The sequence below is a fragment of the Panthera pardus genome, unplaced genomic scaffold (genome assembly GCF_024362965.1).
Source record: "Panthera pardus isolate Hobbes unplaced genomic scaffold, ASM2436296v1 HiC_scaffold_17, whole genome shotgun sequence".
NCBI classification, from domain to species: Eukaryota; Metazoa; Chordata; class Mammalia; order Carnivora; family Felidae; genus Panthera; species Panthera pardus.
In genome coordinates, this window is record NW_026526732.1 from 17,589,652 (window position 1) to 17,596,958 (window position 7,307).

General features: G+C 41.8%; 1 long non-coding RNA gene across 1 annotated transcript; it reads left to right on the forward strand.

Annotated features, from left to right (window-relative positions):
- The first annotated feature begins 1,112 nt into the window (after positions 1-1,112).
- On the forward strand, positions 1,113-7,075 carry LOC109252498 (uncharacterized). The gene is made up of 5 exons (XR_002074044.2): positions 1,113-1,277; positions 3,325-3,383; positions 4,197-4,421; positions 4,887-5,051; positions 6,839-7,075. It is a non-coding gene; the product is annotated as an uncharacterized LOC109252498 (long non-coding RNA).
- Positions 7,076-7,307: the final 232 nt, after the last annotated feature.

The following is a 7,307-nucleotide window of genomic DNA, read 5'->3' on the forward strand; positions in this document are numbered from 1 at the left end:
TTTAGAGCCCCCCAAAGTTACTCAAACTAGCCAGTCCTAAATAGCTCCCCCTGCCTTGCTTGGTCTCTCCTGCGCAAACTGCTCTAAAGGCTCTGGCCCACAGCTGGCCTCCTTCTTCTCCCTCTTCCTCTTGGCCAACCCTCCTGCCCTCACGTGCGGCCCCTCGTGGTGTGGCATGCCTTCTCCTCTGTGGCACCCTGAGGAACACACTATCTTTTCAGTGGCGATCGTCTCCTGATCTGTTGGTCTCACCATACCTGGATGGTAAAACCCATGACAGCATTCAGTTCTGAAAATACCTCAGAGGCCAGTGCCTTAGCTGAGCCAGTCTGCTCCCTACGTCCCCACACGCTTACCTCACCCCTGCGACTGGTTGTCTTTGCTCTCAGCGTTAGAGACCTCCCCTGGGGATCAGTAGGTCAGTTATGTGAAATTAAAGCAAAAATGAAAGTGTAACAAAGAACAGGTAGCAAGAGTGCCTCATATTATCTCCAAAATCATCTAATGGAATCTCTGAATATTTAAGGCTGAAGTAAAGCCTGAAGTGTTTATTTTGTTAGTTACCCAGTGTTTGGTCAGTGAGAAGAAATGAGGTGAAATTAAAAGTAAATTTCAGGTCCACCGACCTAGATAGATCCTGGCCATGAATGGGCTGGACGTGGGTGGCAATCTTGAGAGATGCGAGGACAAGAAAAGCCTAGGGGCGTCTGGGTGGCTCAATCGGTTAAGCGTCTGACCCTTGGTTTCAACTCAAGTCGTGATCTTGAGTTCAAGGCATGAACTCACAGTTTGTGAGTTCAAGCCCTGCATCAGGCTCTGTGCTGACAATGTGGGGCCTACTGGGGATTCTCTCTCTCCCTCTTTCTCTGCCCCCCTCTTGCCCACGTACTCACTCTTTCTCTCTCAAAAACAAATAAACATTAAAAAAAAAAAAAGGAAGAAAGAAAAAGCCTAACATTTATGGGGTGGTTACTCTGTGCCAGGACAGCTGCGGAGGCTGCGAATCAATCATTTAATCCTCCAACAAAACTGAGGAAAATGCTTTATTTATTTATTTTATTTTTTTAAATAATTTTTTAAAAAGTTTATTTCTTTGTATTTAGAGAGAGAGAGAGAGAGAGAGAGAGGCAGAGAAAGAGGAAGAAAGATTCCCAAGTAGGCCCCACACTGTCAGCACAGAGCCCAATGCGGGGGTTGAACTCACGAAGCTGGAGATCATGAACTGAGCAGAAGTCAAGAGTCAGATGCTTAACCGACTCATCAACTGAGCCACCCAGGTATCCGGAAAATGCTTTATTTCTATTTTATTTTATTTATTTTTTTTTTTTTAAATTTTTTTTTAACGTTTATTTATTTTTGAGACAGAGAGAGACAGAGCATGAACGGGGGAGGGTCAGAGAGAGAGGGAGACACAGAATCGGAAGCAGGCTCCAGGCTCTGAGCCATCAGCCCAGAGCCCGACGCGGGGCTCGAACTCACGGACCATGAGATCGTGACCTGAGCTGAAGTCGGAGGCTTAACCGACTGAGCCACCCAGGCGCCCCTCTTTATTTCTATTTTAAAGATTAAGAGACGGAGGCACATAGATGCCGAGTGACTTACCCAAGGTCATGTGACTAGCTGGGCGCCAGAGATGGGGTTCCAATCCAGCCAATGTGGCTCCAGAGTCTGTGCTCTCAACCTCTTTGTCACCTTGTGTAGCAAAGCGAACCCCTTTGGGGGGCCGGACAGACCCACGTACGAATTTGACCCTACCAATTTTTAGTTGTGTCATTTTGGGTTAGTAACTTGACCAGCTACGATATAAGCGTTCATCTATAACATAAGGGTGATAATCCTTATCCCGCAAGGCTCTTCTGAGGATAAAATAAGAATCCTGAAATGAAAAACCCTGAATACGATGGTACATCAGTAAGGGGTAGGCAAACACCCTTTTTTTTTGGTCCTCAGCAAGACATAGCTGGTCACTGCATCATTACTCTTCATGAGTGACCCCCTGGTTCCTCATACCAGAAGTATTTAAGAAAAGGCGGAATGTGGAAAGTTCTGGAAAATGTGTCATTCGCTAAATCTTCCCTCCGAGGAGGAATCCAGGCAAGCCGGGCCGACGTTCGGCCAGTAGGCTCCAGCTTGCCCACAGCAGTTGTTAAAATAGGCAGCGGGTCCGCTTGGGTTGGTAATTAGCCGTTTCCCTGAGACTCCTTCCCCCCCCACTCCCCGTCTCTCCGGGTTACCGGGCTCGGGCCTCCAGGGCGTCGCGACTGGCATCCGTTCTGGTCAGTTGGAGCCTTGTTGCTCTGGTGGTTAAACATCCCGAGTGTCCCCACTGGAGGCAAAAGCAGAAGGGCTGCACTGACCAAGACCCCGAATCTTGGGCGGGGGCCAGCCAGAGCAGGAAGCGTGTGCTGGGCAAACTGCCCTCCTTTTACGTGCTTGGGGATCAAAGAGACAGAGAGAACAAGAGACAGTTTTCTTCCTTCTGCCCTCCCCTCTCCTCGTTCTCACCTTTGAGAGTGACCTCCTAAAGAGGCAGGTTAACATTTTTAGACCCTCAACCACAGTGAAAATGTCCATGTTTATGAAAATATTATTCCAAAGCGGATCTGTGCCACATTAGGCTGACCGGAGAGATAAAATCACCTTTCTCTGGGCTTGGGCCAAATTGCGGGCGGCTTCTCTGAACTGTAACTGCTCCCAATTGTAAGGGGGCACTTCGTGAAAACCCCCTACCAAGAATTCCATCTGCACTGGGACCACCCAGTCTCACTCACACTGACGATCAGTCCAGATACAATTGGCTTCAATTAGATCTTTTGAAAACAGTTTCCTGTGAGCTTGGCCATGAAGCCAGAAGGCATCTGAACAATAACATTTGAGCTGTTGCTTGGAGCAAGGTTAGGTTGCTTTGGAGTTTGAGCCAAGGCTTTATCCACTTTGCCGTGGGCATTTGGGAGAAGGCTTCTGAGATTTGGCAGACTCCGCTAAAGACAGTTCGTGAACCGTATTTATCACACCATTTTCAGAGAGAAACCCCGGAATCGTATTTCCCTTCGTATATACTAACTGCCCAGCTTTCCGTGTAACTCCTCATATGTAATCTAGGTCTGCCTTCTCAAAAATCCTACAAAGTGCCCTTACAAATGAATGAAATAAGATTTAGAGGTATTGAGTGCCCCACTTGCAGACGGAGTGAAAATAGAATCTTTCTATATGGTATTCTGCACTTAACCAAATTGCCTAAAACTGAGAAATCATAAACAAATCAGTTAATATTTTCTAGGAAGTAGGAATCCTTTTAAATTATTTCAACTTTTTTTTTTACAGGTAAGATCTGTTAACCTTATCCACATTCCCCGATACACTGAAAAGCCGAGAAGTGGGTGGTAAGTGTGTATGTTCATTGACACATGCTGTAAGAACTAGAAAAAGGCCTTAGTGATCATCTAGTCCATTTTGTCCCAAAGGATGTGTCTCAGGATGTTAACACAGGTTATGCATTAAATTAAGCTTTTGATCAATTAAAGTTCAGAACAGTGATTTAAACAGTGAAGCAGGTGTATTTACCGTAGGACTATCAGGGATTTTAATAGACCAGATGGTTGTAACCAGGTGATGACATATTAAATGTTCAACAACCAGTTCTCCAGAGGAAAAGCCCTGCTTTGTGGCATCTGCTGATTTCTGTGCTGTAAATATTCCCCTCACGGTCAATTTCAACCTTCCAACACAACATCAGTGATGGTAAACTTGGTCATCCGTACTGGCCACAATCTAGACAGCAGATGTAAATAACCTCAAGAGCAAACATCAAAGCAAAATGTAGTGAAAGAATTAGGAAGTATTGTTTTGAGTAATTATTACCTTGTTTTTAATAGAATTTAGTTAACTGTAAGTTAAACAATTTAATTTTTAATAATGATCGTGTTTAACAATTCACTCACAAAATTCCTAAAAATGTAGCAATTGACGTTTGAAAGCTAGAACAAACCGGATCCAGCACACCAGTGTTTATGGTTCCCAAAGGGGTTCAGTGTGTTGGGGGGATATTATATGGTAGTCTCCAGAATTACTTGACCCAGGACCCTTTCTTCAAGTAGGATTTTATAGGATTTGTGTTCTGGGGTGCACATTTTGGAAACTGCTGATGTCGTTCAACTTTGTCATTTTTCCCCTTTTGTTTTTCTTCATTTTCAAAGCTCGTATGGTTTCCTGACTACTAGCTGGGAGCTTAACATACCACACTTCCACTCAATTCAATTCAATAAATAGTTATTGGACTCCTGTTATGTGCAAAATATTATGCTGGTCTTACAGAAAATTCTAGATGACTAAGAGTTCCTGCCCTTGGAGAGGAAGCTGTAGGACAAATTTACAGAGAACTATAGGAGAAGGCAACATCCAGTTAGTGACCTAGGAAGGATGTAAGTATATAACTTTGGGAGATCAGAGGAAAACAAATCATATCCAGCTATTATGGTAGGAGATAACCAAGTCCAACGTGGGGCTGGAGATTCAGCAGCGCCTGGTGCTTGGGGCTAGAAGAGGTAGACACAATGGCCACCGTGTGCTCCTCTTGTGCAAAGTCTTCTTCAGCAGACAAGTGTGGGAGGTCCTGGTGTAAGGCCAGTGAAACCTAGCTCTTCAAAAATTAGCATTTTTAAATTACCAGGTAGACTGAGCATTTGTTCACACACTAATTAGCTCTTTCTGTTTTCTCCGCTGTGAATTGTGTATTTGTATCCTCTGCCCACCTTTCTATAGGTTTTCCTTGTTCCCCCGCCCCTTTGCAGGGATTTCTTGTATGTTCGATTGTTTAAGTTACAGTTATTTAAAATACTTTCTCCCGGCCTATCCCCCATACTTCACTGGTCTGTGTTGTCTTCCAGAGGCCATACAGTGGAGTGAGTGAGCACCAGGGCTCTCAAGGTCGGGTTCATCTCTCCTACACTCTGGATGTGACCTAGGACAAGTCACTTAACTGATCTGTGCCTGATTCCTCATCTGTCAGATGAACAGCAGCCCCTGCCTCGTAGGAGAGGTAGTAAGATCAGGTGAATGAATACCCTTTAAAATTTTTGCTTAGTGATTATTAGCCTTTATTAGTTAACCTGAAGTCTCGGCATCTGATGTCATCAAATGCATTAGTTTTCACTTTTGTGGTTTATGCTTCTTGGGGCTTTTTGAAGAAATTCTCCAACTTTTTTTTTTCTATTAATTGTATGTCTTTATTTTCACACTTAGGTCTTTAATGGCATGAGGCAACCCTTCAACTTTAATATTCACCCTGTAATGTACCCACACCATGTCTGAATAGTCCACTTTATGATCTTTTACCTTAAGTATCTTCTCTGATATTGGTTTTAGATTAAATATAACGTGTTACATGCAAATGGTAAAACTGTTATTGCATATTTTTTCGTTCATATTTGACTGGGGCATCCTTATCTAGGCTTTTCAACCTTTCTGGTTTCTTTAAAAAAATATGTCTCTTGGAAATAATATTAATAATTAATTATAATAATTTCTGTCTTTAGATCTCTGTTTTAATTCATTTATATTTAAAAATAATGATATATTATCTAACATGATAGATAATGCTATTATATGAAAGTATATGATACATTGCTGCCATCTGATTTCATGTTTTCAATTTACCACGGGTTCTTATTCTTTTTCTCCTTTTCCACTTTTCACAGCCATATCAAATTTCTTTCTACTTGTTTAAAAGTTTTACCTCCCATCTATATTCTAATATAAGTTAAATTGCCTTAATTTCATAGATTATCTCAGAGCAGTATCTATTATTTCGAGGTATTATACAATTCTCTCTAAAATAAGGGCTTATTGACTTTAATAAAAGTAAAACATTATTCAATTTCCTAATAATTAAATATGGGAAAGTTGAAAGCACAATAGAATATCATTTGTTAACCTCTAAAATATGTAAAACGTAAGTGTTTGGTAATACCCAGCGTGGAGAAGGTGCATGGAGACAAATAGTATCGGTGTAGGCATAAACTTTGGAGACAACTTGGCAATATCTACCAAAGTTTTGAATGTTCATACATTTTGATTCATCCTTTCCATTTCTAGGTATCTACCCAACGGATAAGGCTTTAATTGTAGCATTATTGCAAAAATCGATAGTCTGTACTGTTTCAGTTTCTTCCTATGAGTATATATCACTTTTTTCATGAAAAATGTACTATATAAAAATAATATATAAATATATAATAGAAAAGAGGAGAGAAATGTAAAGATGTTATAAAGCCAAAGCAAAGCTTGGAATCAAAACTTTGGGAATCTCTGACTTCATGTATCACTTCAATTGTTTCTGTTTAGAAATATTAGATGGTCAGTGGTGTCTCGGTCAGTTTGGGCTGCTATAACAAATCACCATAGACTGGGTGGCTTAAACACCAAACACTTATTTCTGATAGTTCTGGAGACTGGGAAGTCTAAGACCGAGGCACCAGTAAATCTGATGCCTGGTGAGGGCCTCCTTCCTGGTTTGTAGATGACCATGTTCTTGTATCCTCCCTTGGTGGAAAGAGAGCCTGGGCCAGCTCGTTTCCTTTTCTTATGAAGGCACTAATCCCATCATGGAGGCTCCACCTTCATGACCTACTTACCTCCCAAGGCCCCAGCTCCAAATACCATCACATTAGGGCTTCAGCATATGAATTTGGGTGAGGGGGGAGGACACAAACATCCAGTCCATCATAAGAATATTATTGTATTTCAATGAAATAAAAATGGGATTTTCTTTGCTCTTATAACACTTTTTTACATGAGTGCTTCAGAAATTCAACATCGTTTTCCTGTTTTATTTTTATAGGGAGTTTACTTAAGCTAAGAAGAAGTTAAAATTAGCTGTCAACTGCTGTCCCACAGTGAGCTAACACAGCCTCGAGGCCTGACTGACCACAGTCATCTCTGGGGGTGTACGTTTGTCTGAGAAACACATCACAGAGGTAATCGTGATTCTCCCTCCACAGTCATCATTCAGTTCTTTGTACACATGTCTCAAGAGGAAAATCCCTATCAGGGGCTGTGTAGGGGCTTACATTTACTTTGTAATGTAATCATCGGTCAGTCAGCTACATGACTTGGTAACCAATGAAATTTGACAATCTTAGTGGCCTTCCATTAGAAAGAATTGCATAATAGTCCATGAAATTACAATTTTGAATTGAATTCTTGAAACAGGCCTAGAAGCCACAGAATGAAAGCAAATGGCAAGTGTGAGTTTAGAAGAGGCAGACCTGTGAAGCCATGTTCCCAAGGTCTGGAAGCAAGGATTTTAC